The 12,713-nt window shown below is 49.6% G+C and overlaps 1 protein-coding gene across 1 annotated transcript in view; it reads left to right on the top strand.

The window, feature by feature from the left end:
- Positions 1 to 12,713, top strand: part of AGBL1 (ATP/GTP binding protein like 1) — a 474,694-nt gene that overhangs the window by 448,850 nt on the left and 13,131 nt on the right. The window lies entirely within an intron of this gene.

Here is a 12,713-nt window from a genome sequence, read left to right as displayed (position 1 = left end):
TTGTTGTTGTTAATCCTCACCAGAGAATATTTTTTCATTGATTTTCAGAGGTGGGGGTGGGGGGAGAGAAACATCAATGTGAGAGAGACACATCAACTGGCTGCCTCTTGCACGACCCCAACTGAGGCTGGGGATCGAACCTGCAACCCAGGTACATGCCCTTGACCTGAAATCGAACCAGCGACCCTTTGGTCCATGGGCAGATGCTCTAATTGCTGAGTCAAACCAGCCAGGGCTCAATTCCATTCTTTATGGCACCATACACAAATAAGCAGGCATTCAAAAGAAACAGGGTAGGCATTCACGTGGAAACAGAGGAAAATAAATTAGCAGATGTAATTTAAAGCCAAGGAAATGGATAAGATTGAGTTTAAAGATCGGAGGAACTAATTTATCTCCTCTGAGCTTTCCTGTGAATGGTCACCACGCAGATCCCAGGGAGTTTTTCCCAACAGGAAGGAGAGGAAGCCACAGCTGTCACGGGAGGTGAGCACCTGTCTTGGTGTCTCGTTAATGTCTAGATCTGGGTCGTGCTGTTGGGACACCACCGAAGGGAGGTCAGATTGTGTCCATCTTAAATTTGTCAAAACGATGAATGGTAATGGGACTAGCCAAGTCCATGATCAAAGAGAGAAGTTAGGATATAGCATGAGGTGAGATAGAGAAAGTGAATACACACACACACACACACACACGGACAAGAAAAGTGGAATACAGATGGTTTTGTCCAGCAGTCACCAGAGGGCAGTTAGATGGGCACCAACTTCAGTATGCAAGACGGTCACCTGTCTAACCAGGGCACACAGGACGGCAACCTCTTGGGTCTTTTCAGATGAGAAGTTTGGCTTGTAAAGAGATTAGCAAACCTTTTATGACTGTTCTTTTTCTTTTTTTTATCTTCATCTGAGGGCATTTTTGGATTTATCTTCAGATAGAGTGGGAGGGAGAGAGGGAGGAAGAGAGAGAGAGAAACATCCATGTGAGAGACACATCGACTGGTTGTCACCCCCATGACCCCAATCAGGGCCGGGGACAAACTGCAACCGAGGTACGTGCCCTTAGCAGGAACCGAACCCAGGACTCTCTGGTCCATGGGCCAACGCTCCAACTGCTGAGCCAAACCGGCCAGGGCATGATTTTTCTTAATTGCACTTAGCCAAAGGAGTTCTTCCAGGTTTGAAAGAAGAGTCTAGTTCCCCCAAAGGGTATGCCACACGGTACCCATTCCACTATCACAGAAGTCCAAGAACTTTAAATTCAGCGGGCATCCATGCTTGAGAAATACAGACATGTAAAGGCACCATGAAGTGGATGTTGGAAGGACACATGACAATCTACAACCATAGTACATCAATTCCCGCTCACCATGGGAGTTCATTAAACAGAGAAGAATGCCTTTTTTTTTTATTATTCTTTTTTTTTGCTCTGTTGGTTTTTTAGAGAGAGGAAGAGAGAGGGAGATAGAGATCGAAACATCGATGAGAAAGAACATGGATTGGCCGCCTCCTGCATGCCCCCTACTGGGGATCGGGCCCACAACCCAGGCATGTGCCCTGACCGGGAATCCAATTGACAACCTCTTGGTGCTTGGGTTAATGCTCAACCACTGAGCCACACTGGCTGGACCAATGGTTTTTTTTTACTGCACACTGCCTGGGTTGTCTCTGGGCTGATGTCCAACAAAACTACTCAGAAGCAGGGCTTGTACCATTAGTACACACGGGTGTGGCAACATAAATTAATGGACTGGAAAGAGGAAACAGATGTTGAAAAACAAAGGCACTCTTAAGTAGGAAGAAGAATAGGAAAAAATACTTGTTAATTAAGCGACCTGTGCTTTGAGCAGAAAGAAAGTTGGCGTGGCCACCTTGGCCAGTGCTTTAGGATGTTCCGAATGTGACGCTTTGAACTCACACAGCTTCAGGGACCAAGCGAAGGCGTAATTTGGGAGAAATTTTTAGAGCATCTGTATCCTCGCTGTCACCTGTCTTGGTGTCAGGTGCTCAATTCTTCTGCATTTGCGTTTAGCAGACCAAGCTCAATGAAACTATACTTGGATTTTCTAATCGTCTGTCCCCCAAGCTCCCCGCTGGAGAAGTCAGGGCTGCCAGGAGAAACACTTAGGGATCAGGGCAAAGTGACCCCAAAACCACCCACTGCATCTCCCCAGTGGTCAGTGTGGTGACCTCCCCTGACATCATGGCCATGTGGCCGCACCTGCCTGTCACGGAGACTCCCACACCGGGTCTCTCCTCCCGCGTCAGAGCCTCTAAACGCCCTCGGATCAGTGATCATGGCCATTTGCTGGCCTTCACTGAAGAGGTGACGAAGCTGAATGAGACGGTATGTAGCACAGTGGTCAATGATCTGGAGAACAGGGAGCCTAGTCCAAAACTCCTGAGAGGCTCACTCCACAGGGTGTTGCTTCAGACCTTGCAGACCTGATGGGGACACAGAGCCAGGAGAGAGAAGACAAGATGCCACCACACCTGGCTTTCATTTATTTCATTTTAATTGAATTGAATTTATTAGGGTAGCACCGGTTAATAAAATTATATAGGTTTGGGCTGCACAATGATACAATACATTGTATCTGTGTTGTGTGTTCACCACGCCAAGTACTTGGCCTTCCATTGATTCCAGACACATCCTTCTAACAGCAACACCAGTAACAACGTAACAGCCGTGCGAAGCCAGCTGTCATGCGCGCTGGCTGGGCTGCTGTGTGCTATGCCCGGGAACACCTCTCCCCAGCTGGCCGACGTCTGAGCTCCGTGGTCTCCTGAGTCCTTCTCATTAAATTGACTCCTTACGGTTCTCAGGTAGTTCATGGAGAGACCAGCATCCTTTTTGATTTGGCCCTTTCTGGCTGCTTACCTGGGCTTGTATTCAAAAGAGCTGGAGCCCTGGCCGGTTTGGCTCAGCGGTTGGAGCGTCGGCCTGCGGACCAGAGAGTCCTGGGTTCGGTTCCTCCTAGGGGCACGTACAAAAACAAAAACAAAAGAGCCAGAAAACAGACCATCCCACTGCCCACCACCGCCCTCCAGTCCAATACACAGATGACTTGGACTTTTAAGAGATTCATGTTTATAATACAACACCCTGACCTTAACTTGTCTTAAGATCGTCTCCTCCGAAGAGGCAGGGAGAGGAAATCGATTTATAGCCATTTATAGCCGGCGCTGTTGGCGGTCTAAGTGCCATACTCTTCCTCGGGCTTGTTTCTCGTCCTCCGTTTGCGAGGAAGACCTCCGAGGCTTGTAGAACTGACGTCACACGTTGAAGGTCGAATGGGGAGCGAGGGGCAGAGCCGGGCTGGCCGCTTTCCCGCGACCTCTGTCTACTCAGAGCCTCACCTGCCCCCCAGAGAAAACGAAACCTGACGAGGGTCCCCTTTCCCTTCGGCACTTAAACATCGACTGTGGGAAGATATGAGAATGGCAGTTGTACACATTCTCACAGGAGAGGACATTTTTGGGGAGCCTTGGGACTTATTTCAGATGGATATTTGGAAAGCAAACAGGAAGAGGAGGGGAAAAGCATCTGATGAATAAGTGAGTGGAGGGAGTGAGAGAAATGCAGATGCAGGGTCATCACAGGCCCGTCCCTCCCGGGACAGGCCAGCGTGCTGATGCCGAAGGGAATACATCACATGCTCTGAGATCACCGTCTCATCTTTGATGATGCTGGATCTGATCTGTCGATTCAGCCTTTTGGCTGCAGGAACTGGAATTGGAAGTTTTCAAAGTTGTTTTTTTTTTTTGTTTTTTTTTTTATCAAAAGCGAAATCTAAGGTATGCATTCCCTTAGCTGAGAGACTGCAGACATGGCCTTTGGGAGCCGGCCGCTAATTGGCCAGGTGTGCTGATGCATAGCCCTGACTCCTAGCCACTCGTGGGATGCTCTGCTGTGGAAACTGGTCCGTTAAATTGAACCAACTTCCTCAACTGTTTCACCAGGAAACCAGCTCAAGAAATCAAAGACAGGAAGGTCATTGTCATCTTACTTTTTTCAAAAATTTTTTCTTTCTTTATTGATTTGAGAGAGAGGAAGGGAGAGGGAGAGAGACAGAGCAACATCGATGAGAGAGAACATCGATGGGCCGCCTCCTGCATGCCCCTCACTGGGCATCAGGCCCACAACCTGGGCATGTGCCCTGACCAGGAATCGAACCGGCGACCTCTTGGTGCCTGGGTCGATGCTCAACCACTGAGCCACACCGGCTGGGCTCATCTTGCTTTAAAACAAAAAAAAAATGACGTGAAGTAGGGATTGGGACAGGGAAGAACGCACCTCCAGTTTCCACGGTTCCGAGAGCAGCTGTCTCTCAGATAGAGGGCCGGTGCCTTAGAGGGAATATCCGCTCACTAGGCGCTCAGAGGGCTGGGCTCACCCTCACCTGCGCTGGAACACTGTGCACTCATAGAGCAAGCCCACAGGACCCCGCGGCTTGCCAGTCCAGAGGCATTACGGAGTCTCCGGGGCTGGACAAACCGAGCCCACGTGCTTCTCCCCACAGGCTCCTCGGGGGAGGCTGCCCTGCCTGTGGTCTGAGTCCCCCGGGCTCTGATGTGTCTTCCTATTCTCCTCCTCCTCCCCTGTTCGCTGCACATCAGGTTCCCTGCTGCCTCACTGGCTTCTGGGGTTCAGCTGCAGGTTCTCTCTCTGCCTTCAAGTCTGCACTGTCCGATGCTCTTTACTGTCTTGCTCCTTCAAGGCAACACCCAGCTCTGAACTCCACCCCACCTGAGACCCTGGCTTCCCCAACTCACTCCCCCTCTCAGCTCTCAGACCTCCATGGGTGCCCAGGGACAGTCCAAATGCCTCTGCCTGCGGAGAAAGGCATTCTCTTTCCGTGGAAACCTGATCAGTCAGATTGTTCGTTTCAACGATTGCCGCGTGATGCGTTTAGTTCTGAAATGCAACCGCGGTTCTGGCCAGTCGCTGTTCTCTCCCATCGATGTTTCTCTCTCTCTCTCTTTCTTCCTCTCGCTCTAAAATCAATAAAGAAAAAAGAAAATAGAAGCCCCATCCTGAATGGGGCTGCAGAAATCACCGGGCCAGTTTTCCTCGTTCATGCAGGAACGTCTTGGAACCCACCACTGGTGGTACTGTGAGCCTGTTCGCTACCATTGCGGAGAAAATGGAAGAATGCATAGAAATGAATCGTCTGCCCTCCACGAGCCCACACCCAGCCGATCAGCAAGCCTTGTGTATTTAACTTCCAGTTCTCACGTTGCAGCCGGAGAGACAGACCTCACCGTAGATACGCCACCGCCGTGAACATGCTTCTTCCCAAACACGCACACGCCCTGCATCTCATCTCCTCCCCCGCCCCACCTGCTGTCGGGGTTCAGCCGCGGTGTCTACCAGCCGGCCCGCTGCCTAATTAGGAAGGGATCTGGGAGTGGTCTTTGTGCCGGTACTTTGTAAGCTCCGCTCGCTGCCAAGCCCTAGGTCTCCGCATGTGGGAGCAGGAGGAAAAAAGCATTTTGCACTGGTGTTTTTTTTTTATTCAAACATCAAATTCTCGTCTCCACAGGAGCAATTAATTTTCCCTGTTTAAAATGACAGAGAAAACCCTTATCTTGAGCTTTTTTGTTCCAAAGAGCTCAGCACAGGCAGCCTGGGAGCAAAGGCCCATCGGTCTCCCGTGTCCTCCCTCAGCCGGAGGGGTTGATTTCCGACCAAAATTCTCATCATATCTATAAAGGAGCCAGTAATCTGGTTAGTGAGCACTGAGTGTCAGTAGATATTCCTCAGGAGAAGAAAAGTTTGCAGAATCTACTTTTATTCAGTCCGGGCTTTCAAAGATGTTGAAAAAGCTCCAATCGTTTTAATCACATCCAGTGTTTTTTTGTTTTGTGTTGTTTTTGTTTTGTTCTTTCTTAGGCATGTTATTTTTTTTATTTTTGCCTTGAGCATCATAAAAAATGTAGAATGTAACTCAGAACACAGGGTTCTTTATGGGCTCACAACAGTATAGTTAATGTAGGACTTGGAAGTAAGACCTGGGTTCAAGGTTTGGCTCTGGCCCTGGCCGGTTTGGCTCAGCAGTTCGAGTGTCGGCCCACAGACCAGAGAGTCTCAGGTTCGGTTCCCACCAAGGGCATGCACCTCGGTTGCAGTTTGTCCCCGGCCCCAGTTGGGGTCGTGTGGGTGGCAGCCACTCAATGTGTCTCTCTCACATCGATGTTTCTCTCCCTCTCTTCCTCCCTCTCTCCCTCCGCCTCTATCTGAAGATAAGTGAAAAAATGTCCTCAGATATGGATGAAAAAAAAATGCCAGGGGCCCTCAGACACACAGCATGTTCTTTGCTGTAAATCGATGTTCCATAGAGGAGCAGGGAGTGGGTTGGTGGTTGGAATTAGCGCGGAGCATGCAGCTCCCTGCGCGGCTCGAACCTGCTGGGTCGTTCCACTGATGCTCACCGGCCCAGAGCTCCGGCCTCAGTGTTACAGATGCAGCCTCGGCACAGAGCTCACATGTCGTCGGTTTTCTGTGCGAAAGAAGTGAACCATCGCGTGGAATATTGAGCCCCCGGCGTTCCTTCCCTTTCCTGGCTTCTGTGTTCATGGGAACGCCGTAGAGACATTATAGTTCTGTTCCAGAGCTCCAGTCTTTGGAATACCCCTTGTATCCTTTCTCTACAATAAACTTTTTTTCTCCAATGAACTCCCGGAGATCAGAGACAGCGCGCTATTTATTGGCCAGTCGCCATGGAGAGTGGGGGGGTTGATTGGGGAAATCTGGGCTGCAGGGTTGAGGCTGAGATACCATTTTCCCTCAACACGAGCGCCGATTTCCCTCTCTCGCCTCATCCTCCACCATCAGGCTGTTCGCGGGGACCATGGCGCAGTTGGTAGGAAAGAGAAAAAGGGACCCTCGGCTCCTGAAACTCCCTGGCGGCTTGGTCCGACAGAACACAGGGTTTTATTTGCCGTCAGTAGTGGGGGTCCTTAAGCACGTAGCCAACTCCGGTTGGATCCAGGCGAGCGGTTGTGCTCAGGACACATCACTCTGTAGACTTGCAGGAGGAATGGACAGGTGCTCTTTGTACAGAGTATGCTCCTGTGATTTGTTTCTTGTTCTAGAGCAGGGCTTGGGAACCTTCAGTGAGGAGTCTGTAAATATCTCCGGCCCTTCACAACTATTGCACTTAGCTGTTGCAGGACAACAGCGATCACGGACAATATGTTCATGAATGGGCATGGCTGTGTCCCAATAAAACTTTATTTATAATAATAAGCAGGGGGCCAGATTTGACCTGTGCACCATAGCATGCAGACTTGTTATAGAGAGAAGCTCTCTTGCTCCCCTCCCCCCAAGGCCATCCCTCTTTTCTACTGGGCCTCTTGCTCATGGCCCATGGCTGGGGTTCCTACTACCTCTCTCCTTCCTTCCTTTCTCTTGTGATCTTCATTCTCGACTGCCTTTGATGTCCTTCGGTATCCTCGACCTCTTTTATCTGTGTCTGTTATAAAGCAAGTGTTTCAGGGATAAAGCCCGTGTGCCCAGTGCTTCCAAAGAAAGGTCACTATTTGCCACGTAAGAGTGTGTGCGGAGTAAGGAGAGGTCTATTGATCAAGAAAGCCTAGCTGGAGAAGGTGGGGGGGCCTTTGGGGTCTCATCTCCTGGTATAAAAGAGTTTACACCGAGGGCACTGATAAAAGCAAAGGCTGATTTTGAGTTTGTCTCTGGGGTCTGTTGCTTGGCTTTTGATCTGAGAAACAAACTTATAAAGAAGTCAGGTTAGGTCCTGGACCACTGTTTTGTAGCTACCTATCGATGCCTGCCGTTGTTCTGGTGGGCTTGACTCGAAGGAACAGTTTGGGGAACATTTTATGCTCTCTTGGTCAGTGGTACTTAGCATCTAAAAGGAGCTCAAAGTGTAGGCTGCTTCTGTATCACGGGAAGGGAGGCTGGGTGAGGAGGAGGTGGCTGGGCTGTGGACAGCCAGGTCCTTGGAGGGGGTCCCAGGAAAAGCAAGGAATTAACTCCCTTTGTTCCTGGTCTGTCCATTGATCCCTGAAGCTGAGTCCCATCTGATGCAGTTTCCCTACCTCTTGCTGACAAAGTGGCTGCCCGCCGGAACCTTACGCAGAGTTCCTCTGGTTAATTAGCATATCGACAGCAGGGGCTTTTAGCCTGAAGGGCCTCAGAGGGAGCCAGCATCTCACTGTCATGCAGGGCTCACCAGACTGGACTCTGATCATCCTCCCCCCGGTCTGCCCGCTGCCCTTCCCCGAGACTGTCCTTGCACACGGGCAAGCTCCCCTCCAGTCCTCAGCCATAGTTGCTGCTCCATCAGTGTCAGCTGAGGAACCGTTCAGCTGGGGTCCGTGATGCATCCTTTTCCTGATTCTGCAAGCCTGGTCTTCCGCCCACAACCGCTGTCATTCAGACCTCTTGATCACCTCTGTGTTTGGACATCTCAGCACGGGTGGGTAGCTCTGAGATGGGACTTCCGAGTCCCGGGACCTTCAGCAGCCAGCCCCTGCCTGAGAGCCAAGGTGCAGATCCGACTCACAGCGGCACCCCAGACTGTGGCAGGGGAGAGAGGAAGACAGAGAGGGAGCCGGTGAAGACAGGGCGGGAGGCCGTCCGCAGGGCTCAGGAGCGAGTCTGTCTGGCAGGAGACAGCTTCCTGTCTGCATCCTCCCCCCACTCCTCTGGTCTCCGCCCTGCATCCCTTCCAGGAGAAAGACTCCAGACCCCTGTGCTGCAAACTGATGGATAGTCAGTTATGCTGATGTTGGTGCCAGGCCAGGAGGTGGAGGGCTGACTGCACCAGCCTCTTGGGAGCTCTCTTCCAACTGCAAAAACGCAGCTTGGGAGACATTTGGCCAGGCACCCTAGATGGTCTTCGGGGTGGGGGAGCGCGCACCTGCTCAGTGCAGCCGTCCATGCCTGCTGTCCCGGGGGCCCCATGGAAGGTACCTCTGTGGCCTGGCCAGATCCCAGCTCGCTACTCCTCTCCCAGGTGAGACACGCCCCTGCCCCTTCTCCCCGGCCTCTTGCTGATTTCACCGATGCTCCCAGGCATCCGTTTTGAATCTGGCCAAATCCGTTACAAATGTCACAGGTTGTAACTACCTGAGGAACTCCGGAAAGCTCATTAATACGCCCTCCCCACAGTAAATCCCCCCTTCCCTTTGGTTCTATGTTTCAGAAAACTCTTGGGAGGAGGCAGAGAAAGGGTGTTGCTGGACCTGCGAGGGATGAGCTTGGAGCCACTGCTTTGCTTTAGCCTGTACCCCGACTTTCCTGTGACAGCACGCTCGTTCTTAGTGTGACTGCCCACTGAACAGCAGACAGGGCGGAGGAGGGAGAGTGTGTGTCACCCCAGACCCGGCATCTGGCCCTGGCGGTCTGAGTCTTACCTCCTCTTACCAAGAGGGCGGAATCCAGTTCTGCAATTTGGGGAGTCGGGGTTTGCCCACGTTTTCCTTGCGCGCTTGTGTTTAAAACAGAAATGTGATTCTGAAACGAGCATAGCATCAAACAGGAACTGTGGAATCAGCTCTGGGGAAATGGGAAGAAACTCTTTTGAGAGGAATCCTTTGTCGGGAGAGACCTGACCTAGAGCGAGCGTTCTCCGCGTCCCTCACTGAGAAGCCTGGAGTCTTCGTGACGGTCCTGGCTCCCCCGCCTCCTGTCCCCGGGGAGACCGGCTAGTTTCGTTTGCAGACGACTCAGCTCTTCCTGAGTCACTGCTCTTACAAAATGCCATCCTTTCTCGGGTGTCACTGCAAGGGTACTCACTTGTCTTCCCGTTCCGCCCCCACCCCATTCCCCACACCTCCCAAGGTGACCTGGCGATGGATCCAAGACTGTGTCAAGTTCAAACATAGGACAGTGCCCAGAGTGGACCTCTGCTGACCTGCAAGAAATGGCCATTTAATGCAGCCTTCCCTGGTGCCACCACAGGCTCCCTGGGCTGTGCTGGCTTCCGGTGACACAGTCTCATGAAGAGAGCGGGCTGTTCGTTTTCTCTGCAGCTTTCCAGAGTGCAGGGAGCCTGGGGGTGTTCCTGAACCTCGTTTCCATGAATGCTATTTGCTAAATAACAGCCAGCCAGGAGCAGACATACACCATTAAAATGCAGTGCCCAGCCTGGCCGGTGTGGCTCAGTGCTGGAGCGTCGACCCGTGCACCAAGAGGTCACCGGTTCGATTCCCGGTCAGGGCATAGGTTATGGGCCCGATCCCCAGTAGGGGGCGTGCAGGAGGCAGCCAATCGATGTTCCTTCTCATCAATGTTTCTATCTCTCTCTCCCTCTCCCATCCTCTCCCTCTAAAATCAATATAGAAAAAAAATTTTTTTTTTAAATGCAATGTGCAAATGAAACAATGAACTGAGTCTATGCCCACATAGCCCTCCTCCCTGTAAGATCAGCTGAACTGGATTGTGTCTGAAGTGGGCACACGATTTGTCCCAGTTAAAATCGTCACTCAAACCTCAGTGCCTTTCCTGACGCTACCAATTCCCTGCTGAATGACCTTGGACAAGTCACCTGCACCGTACACTTTTCTGATGTAACAATGAGGCATATTAATAGCACTGAACTCAGGGGGTCAATGAATGACCAGCTTGTTTAGGGCCTGGCTACTCTTTGTCCCTTGGGTCACTCTGCGAGTAAATGACAACTCTCTGGGGGCATTTTCTCTGCATCCGAAGTCTGGGAGGAAGGAGAGGCCTTTTTAAAAATTACATGTACCACCCTGGCCGGTTTGGCTCAGCTGTTAGAGCGTCGGCCTGCGGTCCAGAGAGACCCGGATTTGGTTCCCACTAAGGGCATGTACCTCGGTTGCAGTTTGTCCCCAGCCCTGGTTGGGGTCATGTGGGTGGCAGCCACTCGATGTCTCTCTCTCATGTCGATGTTTCTCTCTCTCTTTCTCCCTCCCTCCCTCTATCTGAAGGTAAATGCAAAAATGTCCTCGGGTGAGGATAAAAAAAAAATTACATGTACCCATTCTTTAATAACCACACAAACAAAAACAATCCCCTATGAAGATATTACTGCATTTTTCTTTCCCTTATGTGAGCAAACCTTAAACGGATGTTGACCAGTTTGAGCGATTCTCCCCCGGATGGAAACTCCAGAATGGGTTTCGTCAAGTTACTTTGTGGTTAATAATCTTCGCTTTATTTTGTGAGAAAATATTGACATTGCACTAATTTTTTTTAAATAGCATGGATAATTATACCCTCATTAATGATGTCAAATATTATTACCTAATACATTGCTCCAATTATGTTTTTTTTTTAATTAAACAGCTAATCTCGAACAAGTTAATTTTAAATAATTATGTCTAATGCTAATGGGAGAGAGTGCGCTCCAGCTTCTTCCTTATGAACACAAAGGAAAATGACCTGTAAAAATGAAGTCTGAGTTCCTGTCCCTGGCCCCTCAGTTTCTGCCCCCCCCCCCGGCCCCTCAGTTTCTGCCCAGCCCCCCCCCGCCCCCCCCCGTGTCTACATCGCCCTCTGCCTTGAAGCTGGGATTTTGCAAGTACTCTTCATCCTGGGGTGTTCTTTCCTCCCACCTTTGCCTGGATAAAGACTCACATGTTCCCCTCCTAGGGACACCTTCCCTGCCTCCCTTCGACAGTTACTTCTTCCATCTGCCGAGCTCCCAGGTTGCACTGCCTGCTCCTGTTCTAGAATGTTCTGTGGCCAAGCTGTAATTGCTCTCTGAGAAGTGTGTCTCCCACTCCTCTCCCAGGTTCCTCTCTGTCCCTTCCCCAGCAATAGCCCGCACCCAGAGGAGGTGGATAAAAGGCCATTCCCCCCCCCCCTTTTTGTTCTAAATTGATAAATGAGCAAAAGGTAATCCATAGACAGTCAAGAAATGCTTATTGAATGAATGAATGAATGCAATGAATTCATCGTTCTGAGAATTATAGTGAGTTTGGGAGTCATACAGCCTAGGTGAATGGGAAAGCAAAGCAGAAATAGAATAGTTATGTTCTAAAATCAGAAGTTAAAAACAAAGTGTGAAGTGACATCATTGAGTTAAGTGAGGAATTTATTTAAGTTATCTAGCAAAATGCCTCTCAGTAAGCTTTCAGATCCAGTAGATACATTTTATCGTGATCGCTAGAGGTTACTCAGTAATTAATAAGTGGAAAAAACTTCCTAATAGATGCTACCCAATGACGCTAACACATCTATTTAGAAATGCTATTTTCCTTTATGTTAAAGCAGCTTTTAAAAGACATTCTAATAATGACACACATAATTTAATTTATATAATTTGTAAATTAACTTAGATTATCTGCCCCTAATTATAATCCTTCTAATACAGGATCCGGGTTTTATTGTTGATATTTATTTATTCTTGCCTTTGGCCAAATTATGTGATGTATTATACATCATATTAAATTTTATTATAACATATTACATAATATGTTTTCTTATGATGTTATAACATATTATCACAGCCGCTCCTCGGGTGATATTTATTTTTTGACTCCTTGTGACAAACTTTCTCTGACTTGCTTCTGACAGATTATTCCTGATCTCTTATGTCCTGTCACGGTCGGTCATGACCCTCAAAGGCTATCTTCTGTTGACTTCGTATTTTTATATTTAACAGAAAACATAATTGTCACTTAAAATTATAACTTGTTTCCATTCATTCAAGCTGTGCTCAGCTAACAGCTCAAATCCGCATACTTCCTTGAAGGTCATTAGTCATGTTTATAGTG

Source organism: Molossus molossus, unplaced genomic scaffold (assembly GCF_014108415.1).
Source record: "Molossus molossus isolate mMolMol1 unplaced genomic scaffold, mMolMol1.p scaffold_m16_p_24, whole genome shotgun sequence".
NCBI lineage: Eukaryota > Metazoa > Chordata > Mammalia > Chiroptera > Molossidae > Molossus > Molossus molossus.
Note: the sequence above shows the minus strand (reverse complement) of the source record. Positions and strands in the feature narration are given on the sequence as shown.